The 20108-nt window shown below is 42.3% G+C and overlaps 1 protein-coding gene across 1 annotated transcript in view; it reads left to right on the top strand.

Moving 5' to 3' along the window:
- Positions 1-20108, top strand: part of znf469 (zinc finger protein 469) — a 241555-nt gene that overhangs the window by 56435 nt on the left and 165012 nt on the right. The window contains exon 3 of the mRNA XM_033635176.2: positions 13306-13355. The gene's annotated coding sequence lies outside the window, so the exon portion shown is untranslated. The remainder of the gene's footprint in view (positions 1-13305; positions 13356-20108) is intronic.

Here is a 20108-nt window from a genome sequence, read left to right as displayed (position 1 = left end):
TCTGCTGCTACTACCTGATCACTACCTTTTCATAAAGTCACAATCTCACCTGCATGTTGTTATTAACTGTGGAATGTAGAACAAAATGAGAAGAGAAGAAGAACATATAGGCAGCGGGCAGGGTCTCTGCAGATAAACACACTGCCACGCATTTCTAGTTGGTCATAAGTGAGGATTGAGAGGGATAACACAGAGCATGTGACTAATAATTTTGAAAGGATTCTTAGGAGTCTATCATTCTCCTATTGCAGGAGTACAACATACCCTTACATCTAGAGATGCACTGATAGGTGACACCAGATCAGATTGATGCATCCCTCAGTGTTTTCCATTTATTTGTTGTGGCCTGCCACAATATCAACATTGCCCCACACATTTTTGTTTTCAAGTTGTGGAGCTGCGCACCCCGCCCTTGCTCACATACACATTGACAACGGATCCATCTGCGCCTATTGTTTTTCCAACCGACCTTAGATGAAACTGACTGCGTTCCCTTGGAAACCCTGGTCAGCAGGTCCCACAAAATATGACAGCTACAATAGTTTGGAAAATAGCAATTGGGGCACTAAATTTGACTAATTTGCTGTTTATCAGACCAAAAACAAACAGGACACCGGCACCCACGGATACATTTTCTCATATGATGTGGGCAAAATTAACAGAAACAGATGTGTTTCAGCTACAAAGCCATTGTCATCACGTTCTGTTTGTTTTTGGATCCTCGCAACAACCATGCCCCTCTGTATATTGTTTAAAATTTTTGGAGTTGTGTGTACTGCTACTTTTTGTAATGTTTATCAGACTATAAATGTGACAAGAATTAGCTAGCTAGCACACCCTGCAGCAGCACTGGATCTAATCAGTGTTAAAAAAATTATGAATATCACCTTCAGTCTTCCTCTGAGTACCTGGTATGACCTTAGCTGACTAATTCTTATCAGTCTCGTATTTCTGTGTCTCTGCTCTCAGAAATATCTTGGAGGCCCTGCAGTGGAGCTGTGACCCAAAATATCATGCTCTTCAGACAAGGAAACCAGCTAGGTTTGTTATTTCTTCTCCACAGACTACTAGCATGACACACTGTGAAGTTGTTTTTTGCTCTGGCAGCATAGAGCAGTAATTGATTCACAGCATCTTGTGCGGACACATACTGTAGGTTCTGTGGACGCCGGGGCAAATGACTCAGTTCACACTCCAGAATAATAAAACCACAGTGGGGTGATGTGTGTGAGCCCTACTGGACAGTCCCCCCTTTTTCTTTATTCTTCCCACCCCCAATATTTCCTCCCCTGCCTAGGTCAGAGAGCAGAGGGCCCCAGAGTTCCCCAGTAGGCCTCTCTTACTGGTCCCACTCTGAATGGGTGTCTGTTCCCTGACATCTCCGTCTCTCATCACCACCCCATCAATCCCATGCCTCTGTAACCATCCCTGCAGAGACAGGGCTCCACTTTGTCCCAAAACCCGACCCACTTCCCCACTGGTCCCCCTGCCTCATAGCCCCCCGCTGTGCATGTGGCGTGACAGCTACCTGACAGCAGAGGCCCCTCAATGACAGCAATTTTAGCCAAAGCCTCCCTCTATCCCCCGATGCATCAAATATTACTGCTAGAAGCATCAGCATCCCCCAACATATCCAAATACCACGTGTCTGTCCAAGAGTGAGACACCATCCCCCCGCTCTGTATACCCATAATGAAGCCCCTCTACCTTGCTTTCATCCACATCAAGGTCCCCTGACCCAGTAAACGCCCGCAGGATCAAGGCCTCCTCAGGGAATGGAGGTGGATGTTATCATAGCATTCCAGCCCATGTGAAAGTATGCCAATTAGCATAGCAGGAGAATGTTGTTTTGCTAGCCTCTTTCACTAAGCCCCCACCCTAGTGGCAGGCGAAGCCCATGTGGCAGGCTCCTTAGCTGTCACTGGAATAACCTTTGATGCTGAAAATTGATATTTTCTGTTGCAGCTGCTCCTAAATTTATTACATTATATGGAGGAATATAAAATCTTCAGGAGGTGGCATCTCACCAATCCTGTCAGTGTCAAATATGAGCGGTATGCCTCAACAACAATTCCAGTCTTATACTGCAATAGCTTTTCCTGGTGTTCCTTGGCTCTGTGGTGTTGGTGCTCACAGTGCAGTGATGTCAGTCGACTGGTGATGTGCTTTGATAGTAAATGGATCTGGCTAGCAGAATACACTGAATACACTGTGTGCGTGCGTGTGTGTGTGTGTGTGTGGGTCATGATGTGTATTCACTTTTTACATACTCCAACTCTCACTTGTGCTTTCCAGACAGGTTTATTGGGTGTTTGCGCTGCAGAGTAAACATTAACTCTGATGCCTGTTTGTGTATTTTTCCTGCTGTCTCCTCTGGGAGAAGCCGGCAGTTTAGACAAAAACTAATTTTTCAGACAATCCATGATGGTGTGGGTCAGACATCCTGCTAAAATAAGGAAACCACAGTCCATCCAGAGTGATGCTTTTTTAACCAAGTGGTTCACAGGACTGATGGTAATCCAAGAAATACAGTATGACCTTCCTTAATAAAAATGGATATTTTCCCCCTCTGTTGAAAAAAAAAGAAAATCTGTCCATATGACCTTAGTTTTACAAAATTTCCCTGTCCACACAAGAACACCCAAACGACTCCAAACGCTCGCTGGCATCAGCTGCCTTCTGCAGCCTCCCCCCTTCACAAAGTTAGTAAAGTGGACAGCCTGCCTTTTTCAAACTGCCTACTGGAGATCTCATCACTGTCGATTCCCCTTGGATATAAGAATGTAAGGACTCACTGAAAGATATAAGTGATGACGACATCATTCCCTCTCTGGAAAGCGTCCACCAGAGACTGCTGGTTTGGCCAGACCTGATCCAAAGTCGCCGTTTCTGGCAAACTTTAAACAACAGATGCTGAAATGGACCAAATAACACTGGGCGCAGCAGACACCTCCGTTTGTTCATAAAGTGGTGCAATAAGTTTAAAAGTAGTAATTAGACCAATCACTGTTAACAAAATGTAAACAAAATGTAAACAGACAGGTAGGTTAGTCTGTCTATGAGCACGTGCAAATTGAGCAGGTGATGTCATCATTTCCGCTCCATTTTACACATCTCCACAGATAAAAAGTAACTACAGTTCTGAAAAATCCTCACCTTAGAAGGTGTTTTAAAAAATCTCAAACACAGTTTAAGTGCAGATAGGAGGCCAAAACAAAGGCAACTGTATATGTGAGGAGAGGGCCTTACTGTAATTAAATTGGACAGAGTGGTCAGAATGATAATGAAGTCCTTTAGCCTGGCACTCTGGTTGTACATCTTTGACCTACTACATAACACAGGCTATACTGTAGAAGAAGTGGATTTGAAGTCCTGATGATGTGACCCATTGGTTCACATCAAAGCAGAGTTAAAGCTCAATTTTGGCTGTAGTCTTCAGGAACATGTCAAAGGGTTAATACAGATAGAGACAGAAAACAATGACCCCTGTGTCAAGTACATCTTTAGACTGAGGGAGGCAGCCTACACAGACTGGAGGAAAATATGCAAACTGGATTTGAACTTATGACCTTCTTGCTGCAAGTTGACTTAAAGGTATACTATGCACGATTGTTGGTTACTGTTTGTAAGTACTCATCAGAAAAAGTCAAGTAAACACACACACACACACAGTCTCATTGACTGATTAATTGGTGCTGGTTATTGTGGCATATTTATTATGAATACAGTTCATCTGATGCTTGTTTTGAATGGTTCTTGCTGTTTAATCACTACCACAAATGCAACTGTAGCCAGTATCTCACCATCTCTCTAAGTATAAGTTCAAGTTCAAGTAGACATGTATTCACTGCATGATATTTGGTGTCTTTCTAACACTGAGTTTATGCAGTTATCGCTAATATTTCATCAAACTGTCTCTGGAGCTCTGTCAGACTTGTAAGTGCTCTGAGTTGGGAAAATCCAGTGTACTCACTCATTGTAGGAATATAAAAAAGAGCCTTTGCAGTATTCATGCCATATAGAACATTTCTTAACAGAGATGACATCGCTGAAACAAAATGCAAGAGTACACATCATAAATGATGGATGAGTGTCGGTGTCAGTCCCATCAAACTTTTGACTTCACAGCCACCCTTTTTTGTTGAGAGTGCAGGGATTTAAATGAAGAGGCACAGAAAGTGGAATTCACAATGTGCACTAGACCTCTACTCAACCACATGCCCTAACCTCAAACAATGCGCTGTAACTCAAAAGCATTGTTTGAGACACGAGGCACACTCTTAACGCTGGCTCGGGGTCCAGCCTGACCACGATACCAAATGCCTTCACTTCCCTCAGACATACAGTACATGCCCCTGTGCAGTTCCAGCACACACTCTTCCTACAGCAAATAACCACTTGAGTACATTCGCAGTGTACTTTGACTCTAACCAGAGCTTCTCTTCTTCTCCACTTTCCATTGAATACTCCTCCTGTAGGCGGAATAAAAACAGGCATTCCCGTCTCATAGGGCTTTAATGTGTTATTGTAGACAAACCTTGTCATAAATTAAGTTTCTTGGCAGGACGAGTTGTAACTAAAAAGGAGCCTCCACTTTTAGTGTTATTTTTTTATGTTTCAGTGCCTGACACACAGTTCTGACTTGGCGGGGGTAAGTCATTATGTCCAGTAGCCAGGAGGGGGCCGGAAGGGGTTAGAGAGGGATGTCGGGTGAGCGGGTGTTTGCCTCTTTGGGGTGGAATAGAGGTCTCACTTGCCAAGCAGCGCCGTGGTCCAACAAGAATACGATACCACTGCTCTGCTTTCTATAAATCAATGGGCTAGCTGGTTTGGACCGCAAGTCCACAGCCTAATGATTTATTTGTAAGTAGCACTACTGCTGAGTACTTTAGAATGAGATCACAGACTTCTACGTCTACAGCTCTTTCATTCAACTTTACATTTTACATGTATAAGCTTCAATCTGAGGCAGGTAACTAGGAGTGTTGTATGTGTCTGGATTTCCATTCATTCTGCCCCCCATTCCTAAGGGACCTGTGGTTTAGTGTAAGTTCCTGGCTTCTCTAGTTCTGCTGGTGGAAGGATATATGATAGGATAGGTTGTGGTGTGGCTGTGTTTGGTGTTTGTGTTTCTTCGCAGACTGCTGCAATGTTTTTGTTCCTGCAGAAGTGTGATTTGGCCTCAGGCTGTCATGGCTACTAGTTTCAAGTGAGACATCGGTTTGGATTACAACATGATCTTGATTTAGGATCCTGATGCTTCCTGCAGATTCACCATACACATAAACAGATCGTAAGACTGGAGATCTCTGTTTAAAGACTCCTGAATCTGCTATATATCAAACGTGGATTACTTTAGATATTCGTTTTGACTTGCACATGTCGCAAATTTGTGATCTGATCAAACATGATAATCATGTCACTGGAGGATATAAAGAATGTTGACGTTATCATCTGGATTGCGGTTGAGAGAAGGAAGTAAATGAGGCCAGAAGTACTGTATGGAGAAAAAAAAAAAACGCTTAAAAACACGTCACTTTTGTCCTAATGTGAACTTGTTTTTCTCTCTGTGGCTTAGATTCACCAGCATAATCATGATCTATAAGCAGATGGTATGTTCACATAAACTTTAAGTCAGGACTGTTGCATGTAGCGGGATAGTTTAATGGGTTCAGTATATATTTGAAAAGCCTTTAATGCTGCCAACAAATGTGAGAACATCACCTCTACTGTGGGATAAATCAGCATGGTCTGATAACCCTGCAGCAAAGCACAGACTGAATAACCTTATTTTACCCCACGGGTGAATAATAAAGCTTCTTATCATAATTAACATGGATTATCTGGCGAAAGACGTATAATAGGGTTTTTCTGTCAAAGGAATAGCCTGAAGTTTCAGTTGTAATGGCTTTCTTTCTTTCTTTCTTTCTTTCTTTCTTATCGATCGGCAACCCTGACTCTACATATTTAGAGCTTCGGCCTCAGTCTGTTTACAATTATGCTTGTAAGCTTTAAAGAAATACCCGCATGTTAGCTGTGCAATGAAGCAGTGTTAAAGACTTGTGGGTCACTACTAGGTCTTGGAACGTGTGTTCCCGTTGCAGGTGGGACTGCAGTACACCAGGGTCATCTACTCAGATGGATAATAATTCAGAAAAAGAGCTGGATTCTGACCTAATTAGAAACAGGAATAACAATATGTCATTGCTGGTTTAGTCATGGTTTCAGCAAGTTCAGCGAGGACTGGAATCATCCAGTTACATTCAGGTCCAACCTCGGGATCACTTGAAGAGGATTGGATTTTTATCATGGCTCCTGTTCAGGTCGACACTCCTCACATGCACTTGTGACAGTGATTTTTAAGAGAGAAAACTGAAACCCAACGCCCTGAGTGGCTTTAAAGTGTAGACAATGTTTCAGGTTGTGCACTCACTGTAATCCCTTATGTAAAACATTGGCTCGTAGAGTGTACTCTAACATTAGTTCCTAAACCTGTTGATGGGATGGCACATCATGAGTGCCTATGTCATCGTAAAGAATGTATGGTTTTGTGTATTTGTGTGCACATAAGAGAGATAAAGGGATAGCAGCAGAGGAAAAAAGTAAATGTGTGTGCCAGAAAAAAATGTGGCATTAATCAAGGAACTTGCTCAGTGTGCTACGGTCTGCTTTTCATTGCCCCTCTAAATTCTCTCTCTCTAATCACCTTTCTGTCTTTATATAAAGCTGTGACTAAAACCAACCATCACAAGGGTGCCTGAGTTTACAGGACACATGACAGCCAAACCTGAGCGCTAAGACTCAAAGCCAAAACCATTCACTTATTTCCTATGAAGCCGTTGGACCCCTTCATCAACCCGTTCTCAGTAAATATTCGTTTTCTTTGAGTGTGGTCTGCAGTTGTGAAACACACTGATAATCTTGCATGTTTGTGGCTTTGTGTGAGTAGTGAAAATAGTTTTAAAGCCAAGGCAGACTTTTTATTTTAAGTCTGACCATTGTTTGACATTTTAGTGCACCTATAGTACCATGAAAATTGGGGTGACGTCCATAAAATCGTACTTACTTTTTGTAAGTGATTTTGATAACTCAGTGACAAGTGGTTTATCGGGTGTTTTTTTTAAATAACACTTCATTTAGATGTTTACACTCAGCCAAATGTCAGGTGACGAAAAGTGGATGTCCATCAAAATGTCACTTGGCATTTTCCTGCAACACCACAGACTGCATCACTTGATCCTTGTAGGCATGCAGAGACAGTTTGAATGAAAATCGATCTTTCTTGCAGCTCTAGTTGCTTTGCCACAACTCATTTCTTGTCCATGTCCACTTTTTAAATAATGGAATATTACCAAGATAAATGTTATTAGGAGTTTCTCTGTTAACAGTAGTGCATGGCTTTTCAGAAAGTCAAGCAGATTGGTGCTTAGTGTCTGTTTTACAGTTTTGAAACTGATGTTCTCACACTCTTCAGAGAAACAATTAACACCGTCTTGCATTTCACCTATTTATCAGTACAGAGAGCTCAGTCATCTGCAAAGAGGAGATCCAGGTTGTTGATACTTAGGTTCTCACCATGTGCAGACATGTTGTATATTCATATCATGCCTGAGAAGTTAACAAGTTGAGATGGGCTGGATAATCCTCCATACAAACAAGGCATGGCTCCAATAATAGCGTGAAAGCATCCAATTGACTGTCCAAGGCTGTGGTTTAAAGACAAATTGAAAAATTCAATAAAAAGCCAGGCAGTTGCTATTGACAAATGAAAGAAGCAAAGCTGTGATTGAGTGATCTGGTGTAGTAGGACAAAAGACTATACAATTGAAGAACAAGTGAGCAGCCAAGAAAGCAAGAACTGCTAGCACCTTCTCAGCTCCCATTAGTTTAGTCTTTCATGTGAGAATTGCACTTCCTGTGCCAAAATTGGTCTTGTCAGACATCTAAGAGCACATCAATAATCAAATCAGAATGTTTCAGTGTTTGTGGCCTTCATTGTGTACAATGGATAAACAACATTGCAGAAAATGTAACTTTGTCCTAATTTTTTTTGTAAGCCCCGACACTAGTTTAACATGAACCTCCAGTTCGAGATAGTTCATGCAGGACACAGAAGTCATACACATCAGCTGTAATCAGCTGACAGCCAGCTGATTGGTTCATTGTTTCTTATCAGTCTTAAGTTTCATTTATGCTCAACGTTAAATACGGATCCGGATATGGACGGAGCCTTCTGTCCGTGCTCCGCGTTCATTTCATCTGTATTTCTGCACGTTTCCATAAAGCTTACCGATACGGGCCAAACGGAGCAGTACCACCGGGAACCGTGGGGGCAGTGTTGCTGTCACTACCCGATACGTAGCTCTAGTTAGACACGAAGAAGAAATAACAATTCAATTTCTTTCATCGGGAGTACTAGAGAAAAGAATTCTCCGTCCTCCAGTCGCGATGTATTTAACGGCCTCACCGACCACCGCCTCCTACAACGCTGCCTCTGTTTTTGTCTTTTATGCATTATCAATATCTCCTCCACAGTCGCCATGTTTGTTTTTGAGTTTTTTGTTGTCATAAACTTTTGACTCTGGGCTGCCTCCTGGTGGATATATTGGTTAACATCCATGCCAATGTAAAGGGCGCATGGAAGTATGTGGGCAGTGACGGTAACATCGTTTGAAACAGACGTATACATTTTCGTACGTAAAGGGAGCATAAATGAGCCTATACACCAATCACACTTTTAGTGACACATTATATTCAAGTGATAGATGAACGCCAAGTAAAGGTTACTTTGAATGGCTGATTCATTCCTAATGGATATAAAGTATATAAGCTATAATAATTTTGCCAATGTAATCACATGTGCCAGCAAGATATCTGAAATTTGAGTTTCAGAGACTTTGTTTCCTGCATTCTGCTGACTTTTAAAGAATGAAAATACAAAAATAACTACATTGCAACAGCATTTGTGTGTTTAACAGATTTAATTAGGTTTAATTATTGGTTCATGCCCCTGGTACTCTACTGGAGTACTGTGGGCCAGGCAGTAGGCTTGTATCGTGCCAGGAACCCACAGCCAACTGTGCTCCCTGGCCCCCACACCGTGGGTCCTGGATGCCTAGCGCGGCAGAACGAGAGGCTCACAGTCTCTGGAAGACCTCTGCAGCAGAGGAGGGCAAGCTGGGTCCCCCTAACCTCTGAGGCACCCCTTAAACCCCCGCTAGAGCATCCTGTTGCACTTACGTAACAATGTAAGCACAGAGACCAGTGTCCAGCAGCAGCTGCGGCCAACTTATGGTTGAATGAGGAAGAGAGGGAGGAAGCACCAACGGGGAGATAACGGTAGATTTGTAGCGCTTATACATGATGTACAGTGCCAGAAACAGGTTGTGATAACATAAATAAAAAAAAAAAATGCGGAAAAGTTGTCATAAATCAGGAAAATACATGAGAATTGTGACCCTGGGAGGTGATTGGGACAGGGCAATGGAAAGTCGGGAGTCTCCTGGGAAAATCTGGGGGGCCGGCAAGTATTAATATGTTTACTTTTTTTAAAACCATTAATTTAAGATTGTAGCAGTATTTATTTGGTATTGAAAATGTTTTCTTTCCCGTATATTATGTCACGACAGTTTATAGTTGCCCTGCCCTCATCAGACATCAAAGACAGGATGCCAGTCACTGGTGCATGTTAATATTCTCACATTGTTATGCCTACATATACAGTCAAGACAATTTCAAGATCAAACTGTGGGCTTCTCAGTCAAACAACTGTGAAAGATGCAAACAGAGGTCAGATGGTAGTTTCCTATCCCATGCGATACTATCACCATACAACTGAAGGAATGGACTGCTTTTTTGTTTGCTCTTAGAGATAATTAAAACTTTCCCAGGGAGTCAGTAGAATGAGATATGTTCTGTTGATTGTGGCAGCCAGCTTGCAAAAAGCAAGTAAAACTAAGAGCTTGTTGACACATATGGTTTCTTTCTCTGTGGCTGTGGATTGTAAATCACTTAGAGTATGTCAGCCCTTGTCTGGCGTACACATTACCATTTATTTTTGTTTGTGTGCATGTAGCTGCTGCACCTCTTGTCGCGATACTTATCAGCATGCCACTGACTCATTCCTCATAGCTGCCTTTGGTTTTATGTAAGTGTGAATGGCAGCGATAGTGTCAGGGGTGTGGGTTGAGAAGCCAAGCAGAGAGAAGACTGGCTGTGTGTTTGTGTGGATGTGTGGTTGTGATAAAATTCTGAAACCAGGAGCACAGCACTCGTCCATCTTGGCAGGAGAGCTGCAACACTAGAGAGGGAGAGTAGCAGCAGCAGCAGCAGCAGCAACAGCAGCACAGCCAACCACTCTGCCAATCTCTCTGTCTCTCTCACTCCTGGAAACAGGTCTTTTCCACTCTTTATTAGATCTGATTTATACTTTTTGTAAACTATTGAACAACACAGGTTCATGACATTATGCATGCTTTGGCACCGGGAGGATGTAGAGCGAGTACTCAAAGGAGCTAACCAAATAAAAGTGCTGCAAACACAATAAAGGCAGCAAAAAACTAAAGCCTGTACCGACTTCATGCGTTTATTACCGTGCCAGAAAACTGTCTTGATCCAGCGAGGGACCATTTCTCATTCAATTACGTGTTCCATGTGTGCGTTCCAAGGCTTCATGCACAGCGGCTTCTGAGCAGGCCCAATCTTTCACACACATCCTCATCTCCAACACTCAACTCATTGCCTATCAAAACAGGACTGCACAGGGTCCATCTGGCACTTATGTGTATGTATGCTTTATATGCATCTGCACAGTGTATGTATGCGCTTATTGTATTTTAGGGATATTTCCCAGAGTATTCAGGCACGTGCCATGCTGTTTACCTTCTCTACAGTTCAGTGCAGTGCTGTAGGCACTTAGAATAGATCTTGTTGAAACGGAATGTGTTCAAGTGTTTGGGGCACATGCCTCGATCATCAAAGCCCTGAGCAAAAGATTTTTTCCCTTCCAAATGACAGATGTAGTTGTAGTTTAAAATATATGACCGGGAATAAATTATGCCCCCCTTTATGTGGCCCTGAGTCACTTTGAGTGTGTGCTGTGTAACTGTAAACCAGTTGCAGTAGGACTATCTTGCACTGTGGGATAAAGGTCTGCATGGGCCAGGCCCACAGGTCCTGCAGGATGCAGCTGTTAGCAACACAGGATGTTTTTTTGTTGTTTTTAGTGAGGCTGCAGGCCAGCACAGGTGGGCGCATGTCAGTGTGTTGTCATGATGTGATCTGGTTAGCCAGTTGTTTGCACGCCATAGCCTGCCATACCCTGCACCAAATAGCAACATGTTTGGCAGAGGTAACATGCACTCACTACAGATGTCTGCTGGTTGACAGATTTGCTGCATCGTATTACAGGGGTCGGAAGATATGCCTCAGTGTGCCAGCAAAGGCATTAGCGAAGGAGACTGAAATGTATAATAATTGGTCGGAAATGCACTTGATGCCTTTTTTCCTCCTTAATGACACACACACACAATGTGTTTTGGTAAATAATACTGATTGTAAACATAACTCCATTGGGTACTGTTAAAGTACAGTTGGTATCTTTCATGAACTTTGTGTCATATTTGCTGAAACCATCGCCATATAACCTGTGAAAAAAACCACATTCCTCCTTCTCTTTGTACTGCTTCTAATGGCATTTGCTAGAATGAGATTGCGAAAAAGCAGCAACAACCAATCAGAACCAACTGAGAAGGTTGGTCCGGTTGGTGGGCGGTGTGTGGTACTCCATTTCACTGTCTCCAACATGGCCGCCATGTCACAAACTTTCTCTATTCACATCTAAACAGTATACTTAAATGTGTTTCTGAGAACATTTGAAGGGAGAAATGGGCAACGCAGTAACAGAATCTGGATTCATATTTGATCAGTGCTGCCTAGATTGACAGTTTAACCGCAACTCACTAGCCGTGATTGACAGCTGCGTTAGAAGCTCTTTGGCCGCGTTTGTTTTTTGCTCATGTGTAGTAAGGAGCACTACACGGTAGAGCTTAGATCGGGCCCAAAAAATCCAGTCCGACCCCACCCGAGCCCATGCATGCTCTGTCTGAGCCCGGCCCGGCCCGGCCCGGCCCTTTAACTGTAATTATGAGCCCAAGCCTGGTTTAAGCCCGACATTTTTTTAAGGATACGAACGTGGACATTGAAGGCTGACTCTCGTCTTTCTTTCCATGGCAAGCCTTCATTATGTGCCTCTTAAGTGTCGAGGTCCCCGTGTTTTTGCTGTCATATACCAGCATCGTGCTGCACTTGGTACACTCGACGAAGCTGACACACTGTCACTGTCGACAACTCACACGTGCCTGGCCCGGACCACTGATGTTCATACACATGTTTAGTGTACAGTATATTCACATGTTAGTATCAGTATTGGTTGTAGCTGGTAATATAAATAAAAGATATATTTCTTAAACAATTTCCGCTGAAGTTTACTGTTCAAAACTTACTGTTATCTTTTATTTATTGTCACTGTCATCTATCGATATCTGTCGATATTGCAGTGTTTTTCTCTACAGTAACATATTCGGCCTACGTGCACATCATTTCCCAAACTCAGGTACTCTCTACTTCACTTTGGTTAAACCTTTAAGCTGTATGAGTCTGAATACATACCACTATCAATGCTTTTGAGACAACTGAGGTATTTTTGCTTATATTGGTCATTGCTACCCTCAGCACCCATGCAGGTTTTCACAGAATATGTTTGCATTGCAATTCAAAACTTGTTCTTGACTGCTCGGATTAGTTGATGGTTCTTGTTTAATTTGTTTGTTTAGTGTGTGTCTACATCTACTGGCTGCAAAGCAAATTGGCCCACAGGAACACTTAGGATTTACCCTACTGTTTTATGGCGGCTGTTCTTGCTCAGTCTTGTCCTAAATAATCACATTTTCCACATTAATATGCCACTTTTTAACATGTTCATCTCTGCTACAAAATGCTGTCATGTGTTTATGACTGCTACAGATTCCGCCCTCTGCACCATTAGAGCAGAACGTCAGGCTTAGAAGGATTGAGGTTTTATCATTGTGAGAAAAGATTTGGTCTCTCTGATCTTTGCAGTCTGCTATGAAGAACGCAATAAAGGCTCATTTTGCTTTTACATCACTAATGGGTGAGGTAAATCTTATTTTAAAGCTGCTGAAATTGGTACTGTAGATTTGTGTAAATGACCCGAGGATGACCCAGTTTATTGGCAACGACTTTCTACAGCTGCGTAACACATTTTTCTTTTGTGTCCCCATCCAGAGTTTTGACCCTCGCCTTGACTGATTTGGCAAAGACCAAAGGCCGCACAGGTATGAACTGAATCTTACCTAAAAAATGTTGCTTATGTTTTGCTCTCAAATATTTAATCTCACCTAAAAGCATGCAGATACACCACAGACTGACGCACACACAGACACATGTTCTCCCCCTGTCTGTCTGTCTGATGGTGGTTACAGTGTGGTTATCATTTTAATCCACATCTTCCCACCTCCCACTGTGTGTGAATCCGATGCTGTGATTTTAATTGCTTGGTCTTTGCTTTAATTACATGCAAGAGTGCTTCGCTCTGTGAGCCACACCACTGTTTTTTTCCCTGCAGGATCTGGCAGCTTGTTTATGTATGGATATGAGTTTTATTGGTCTGGACGGTGCACAAACGATAAGTGAGCAGCCAGCGATCTGCTTTCACTGCAGCTCAATCAGGCCTGTAAACAGAGCAGGGCTGGGACAGCAGGCTAATGAAACCGAGACTTAGTCCATTTTCTGCCGCTTTGATCCGCATTACAGGCCCTGCTGGACCGCAGCGTGCTCCTTTGCTTCCCTCCACTTCACCCTCACAGCTAATTGGCTCTGGTCTCCCCACTTTATTTCTGGTGACTGCAGGACAGTGACCAACAGATTAGTGAGCAGCATGTTTGGTCTCTCGCTCTGCAGGGCGTACACTTGTGTGTTTTGATATATGGATTTTTTTTCAGCATGTGTGCTTGTGTGTACAGTGCAGCCGGGGGCGTGCATGCTTGTCTAAGCGTGTGTGTAATGTGAAAAGGCCTTGTTTGGAAAAGTGAGTGAGCCCTGGAGGCTTGTCAATCCCCAGCAGTCGGTATCAGAGCGTGGCCAGTAAGTTTTCCTGGAACTGGGCATGCAGGCAGGCTGAGCGTGCTGCTTCTGAGGTGGGCTTGGGATCGATAGCGTAATGCTGGACCGAGCTACGCTGCCCTCCGTCCCGTAACTCAGACCATGACTCATGATAGCTATTAGTGTGATGGATAATTCAAGGAGTGGGGTTGTTGAGTTTGGTTTGATATCCACTGCAACTATGCTCAGCGTGATATCTCCTCATTGGTGAATCACATCTAACAGGAAACTCCAGGGGCAGCTTCAGTACAGGTTGATGGTGGGAAGTAGAAAGGGAGGACGAGAGGGAGGAGGGAGAGAGCAGCACAGACAGTCAGACAGATAGATAGATACTTACACACCTACTGATATGGAGGTTTCAATAAATCTGGCATGAGTGCTTTTGGCTTTTGTACTGGGCCTGAGGAGGAGGATGTGAAGAGGGTGGGTTGGAGTGAGACTGAGAGCGAGAGCGAGGTGTGGAGGCAAGTCTGGGTCTGAGTGGAAACTTGAATGGAGTGGAAACTGGGCTCGAGGCCACTCAGCAGATCCACCTGAACCCTGCCAGAGCAATCAGCTATCAGGAGTTTAGAGAGGGAACCGTTTGCCCCCTAAGTAAATTCAGCAGGGGTTTGTAGGGATTTGGCCTGCTTTTTGAGCTCTAATGCAGGGATATTTTGGTAAGTGAAGTCCTCTTGTTTTCTGGAGAGGGTGCCAGAACCTGTCTGCCTTTTAATGGGATCACAGCAGACACCCCAGGAACCCCCGCCAGTTGAAGTGATTCCGCTCTCTAATTCCAGCTGTGTAAACACTCGCATGCACACACGTACACTCACATGAACACACACGCATAGACACATGCACTATCACTTCTAATAAAATGCTTGCTGGCTCACATTGAGGGAAATGCTCACTTTCCCTTTTGCTCTCAAATGAAAACAAAGTTCATTTTTCTGCTTTTGAGAAAGTTCTTGGCCTTGTTAAAAACAATGAGTCGCTTGAAAGATGTAAACAAATTTAACAAGAGCTGGTGTTGTCTTTTCTCAGGCTGGGAACGTTCAAAAGGAGATTGACATTGTCCCTCCTCTCTCACCCTCCGTAATGCTTTTGTATTTCATTCCCTCGTAAATCCTTTATTTAGCTCTCTCTGTCAACATTAATTCTGTTTGTTGTAACCTTCATTTTTCTCCCCTGTAATTTAGTCCGTCCGGCAACCCTATTAGACCTGGATGCAGTGATATGTGTATCTCACATCATCCACAGTTTTCTGAATTGACAGTGAAAATGTTTATAGTTACAAAGCGCATAGTTACGAACCTATTTGGCATTTTGGGTCATGGTCATTTTAGGACGCAGCTTTACTCAGCCAGTGTGGCCTATAGGGTACGTTTGTGCAAAGAGGGAGGGGAGGAAGCAGTCTAAGTGGCCAGGCAGTAGCTGTACTGTGAAAGGCATTTGGACTTTAAAGCTCCATTGTTTATGTAACCAAGAGAAAGTCGAGACTCCCTTATGGCCTTTTTGAAAAGCAGATGCCGGAGATTTTTGCCTCTGCATTTTATGGCTTATTTGCTACCAAGGAGATTCTGAGATTTCTTATGGGACTAAATCTTTCCTCACTTTGCACATGACAGGCAGAAGTTGTCTATAAAGAGGGGTTTGGCTGTTCGTGTAATCATACTTTTGTACAGCTTGTTCTCCGTTCTTGGACTTGAACTGATAATTGTAATAGGCGATCTGCTTTAACACCTTTTAACCTTTTATGAAGTGTTTCTGACTGTATGATGTGTGAAGCTCCGCTCCCCCATAATGATGCCTGCCCTACACATTAAAGGAGCACTTCATGACCATTTATATATCAGTTAGTCATGCTGTGTTATCGTGAATTTATTGAGAAAACTGTAGAAGAATGTTTTTTCTTAGATGCCTCCACAGAAAACAGCCCTCGTATTGAATTACTGATTTACTGAGGGCTACGTTCAACAACAGCAAAACTATATCAAAACATCTGCCTGCGAACTGTCACACAACTCATACAGTATAATCCAAGTCTCATTTATCCAGCTGTGCGCTCAGTACTTCCCAAACACATGTATTTTTGCTGAAAAACCTTATCACAGATAAGCTTCACTTTCAGTTCTTAATTTTAAATATGGAGGTTTTAGCGAAAATGCATGTGTTTGGGAAAACTGAGCATTCAACTGGATAAATGAGGTTTGGATTATACTGCACGGTTGTGTGAATATTTGTAAATGGATTTTTTTAAATAGTTTTGCTGTTATTAAACACGGTCCCTAAGTTGTTTTTTTTTTAATGCATTGAAGGTAACACGTCATGACTAATTGATTTACAAATGGTCATTTTGAGGGTGAAGTATTCCTTTAAGCTCCCAGGAGCTGTCTGTAAAAATAAACAGGACTAATTTAAGGCGTTAACTGATGCTCTCATTCAAAACAACTTATTAGTGGAGTGCACGTCTTTGTTAGGACATATGGTTTTAATTTCCGCCAGGTGTGGGACAGAAACTCTGATGTTACCGTCACTGTATGCAGTCAACAAGAATGGAGAGGTAATATTCGTACGCAGTGTGAGTTGTATATTAAAGACAAGCTTGCCGTACAGATATAATGCAGTAATTGAAAAAACAGTTAAAAACTAAATTATACTTCCAGACTAATTTTCCAGCCCTGGTGATGATTGCAGTGTATCACCTCTCAGCTGTTTTCACTTTACCATCAAGGCTGCCCACACTGCGAAAAAACACCCCTTCTTCTCAAGTCATTTAGTTTCCTATTCAGCCTTGAGGTCTTATTTTTCATTAACCAAGGAAAATATTCTGCCATTAGGGTGAGATAATTCCACATGCTAAGTCAGATTGCTGCACTAGTGTGGGACAGCTGAAGCACACACACTCAGACATTGGTCACTGACAACACTATTGGTCTTTGAGCCACCATGCTGATCGTCTGTAGGAGCACAACGGCAATCATCTGTAGTGTTGACAGAACTTACATAAGACCTGTGTGACAGATCTTGTCCAGTTTGTGGGCATATTTCTAGTGTGCAGCCATGGGTTAAATTACAGCTGGAAGATGAGATGTTTTTAATAAGTAACCACCCAAGCCTTGCAGCTACAGGAAGAAGCTCCAATCTGACTGTATTTTTATGCCAGAACAGACAAACTGGTCCTAATAAGACCACGTTGGCTCCACAGTGAGTTTTGCTATTATGCATGATGTGCGGAGATATAGTACTAAGCCCCCGGTATTAAGGTTGGTTTTCTTCAGCTTGGGCACACTTGCGTTATTGTTCAGATGGGCATTTTTGCATTAATATTAAGTTTATTTCTATGAAAAAATGTTTTGCAAATTGAATAGTTCTCAGAAAACAAGTGGTAATTTTCTTGAATACCTAACTATTTATGTGACCTCTCCAATAAAGAGTTTATGCAACAAAAGAACATTTAAATGTGTCTGCAGAACACAGAAGAATAAGAACAAGAAATTAGTTCAGTGTTTTAAATCATAGTTAATTGTCAGTAGTTGAGTAGCTACAGTAAAATAATTCCTCCAGACCTTTTTCCTTACAGTGTGATTTCTCTACATGTATTAGTGTTTTCCTTTTGGGTGTTGTAGTACCTGCAAACCTTCATCAGGACTGTACATTTGGCGAGGACTTGCCAATCTCTGCTCTCCTGGACCGCATTAGTCCATGTGTTAGCTCAGAGCTGAGCGTTATTGAAAGAGTCTGGACTCCAGCCTCATCTGTTTGCTCAGCTGGATGACTCAGGCCTCCCCTCGGGTTCAGTCAGCTGCTGTCCCTCTGGATGTGCCACCAAACCTTCAAATATTCACTACTGTTGTGGTCCATGCTTGGTCCACATACATGAATTAGGGCTGAGGTTTATGTAAATAAAAACTGGATACGTCATGCGTAGAGGATTTACATCTGTTTTAGGCATGGCAGCAGATGGAGAGACCTAATGTGCCACACAGCTTATGGTATAGTTTAGTGGTTTAGTGTATGTCATTGTGTGTCATTTATATATGCTAGCATTCTCACTTGCAGGGTTTTATATTGGGCGGTCATCAGACATTGGTATTTCATTGGTGCTAACCCAGATGTGTCTGTAGTTCTTTTGTGTAGCAACTTCTGAAACTTGCATCTATCAGATTTGTGATGTTTTTAACTTCTTCTTTGATGAATTGCTCTGAAATTAAATGAATGTTTAGCAAACTTCAAACTGGCTTATCCAGGCAAAATTCTGGTATGGTTGTTTCCAACCCAACTGCTAGGATAAATGTATGTTTTTGCAAACCATGGATATGTAACATTTGTAGGTTATTATGTAGAGGGCATGTTGAAACTTAATGTTTCAACAGCACTGTGGTTTAGGCACAAAAATAACTTGGTTATGGTTAGGAAAAGATAGTTTTTCAGTGGCACAATAGCTGCTGGAAATGCTGCCAATGTCAACTCCAAAACATTCGGTTTTGTTGTTTTATGGTCTCAAACTGTGTAAGGCCTGGAGCCAGGACCAGCCATCAGGATGTTTTTTTGCCACCTTTTTTTCACTATTATTTCCTGTTAGCCTAAACTTCACTTGCCATCACAAGTTGATAACGAGCATCCCTAGCTTGGGGCTGTTTCGTCTCTGGTGACATCAAGTAAAAGCAAATATCGAGGTGCTACATTTGCATAAAAACTCATACAAGTATGAAATCTAGTACAGAGTTTCCTGAAACACTGGGGAAAGTAGCAAAATAAGATTCTGGGTCTTGCTGCCATTCTACTTTAAAATATTGCCTGTGGCATCCCAAAAGAGGCAAAAATAAAAGACATATTCTCATCAAAAATGACATTTTTTTAAGCACTTTATGCTAAATGTCACTTCCTCACTTTTATATAGAAAACCTCCCAAATTCATAAGCTTCAATTTGAGCCCAAGATGACCTTTCTGTCTTGAAAATTACAGTTGCTGTGGCCTAAATACTTCCCTGTACCTCAAATCAGATAAAATGCAATTTTCAGCCTTCCAACTGCTGTGATTTCAGTTTAACTGTAATTTCTATGTTACTCTGGACTGTATCAAAAGAAACCCAAATACGACAGGGCCACCACAGATTAAAGGTGTGTTCTGCAGTGGTCTGCATCTTGACAGCTGTTTTGCCGAGGTGCCACTGTCACCTCCACCTCCTAAAGACAAAGTCAGCTCATATACATGTAATCAGAACTATGTCAATTTAGACACATGAAATGCACAAATGTAACATTGGTGGTTTGCAGAAACATACAATGCCAACATTTTCTACTGGCAACTCAGCTGCTGTTTAACATTTGAGAGTTGCTTTTGCCAAATTGAAAAAAATGTTTTATAGGAAGGCATGTTTATCTAAGTACTTAGTAAGTGAAGTAATCCATCAGTAAATCAGCAGAAAATTGATTGTCAACAACTGTGAGAATTAATTATTTGTACATTTAGCAAACAAAAATACCAAATATTTGCTTCTCAATTGTGGATATTTCAGCTCTAGTTTTCTCTGGTATAAGCACACGATGTGGGTGTTCTGGTGATAAATATACAGCACAGTGTGTGCCTTTGTAGCATCCACGTGTGCATGTATGCATGTGTAGATGTAAATCTACAACATTAGAAAAGGTTTGTGTGATTTAACTGTGCTGGAGATGTGATCCAGCCCTCTATTTGCTCTGCCTGGTGACAGTCAGGGGCTTCCACGGTGACCCATTGGCTGACTGGTCGGCTGGATTAGCAGTGAGCTGAGAGGCAGGTGAATGATATATTGTGTGCGTAAAAGTAAAGGGCGTTAAGTGGAACACAAGCCAACAGCAGTAAAAGCCACAATATATCTGGCAAGATGTGTCTTTTCTACAGCATATCCATCCTGAGCCTTAGTAGCGTGTGTGTGAGTGTGTGAGTGTGTGTGTGTGTG

Source organism: Epinephelus lanceolatus, chromosome 5 (assembly GCF_041903045.1).
Source record: "Epinephelus lanceolatus isolate andai-2023 chromosome 5, ASM4190304v1, whole genome shotgun sequence".
NCBI classification, from domain to species: domain Eukaryota; kingdom Metazoa; phylum Chordata; class Actinopteri; order Perciformes; family Serranidae; genus Epinephelus; species Epinephelus lanceolatus.
The sequence above is the reverse complement of the archived record's forward strand: the minus strand, read 5'-3'. Positions and strand labels throughout refer to the sequence as shown.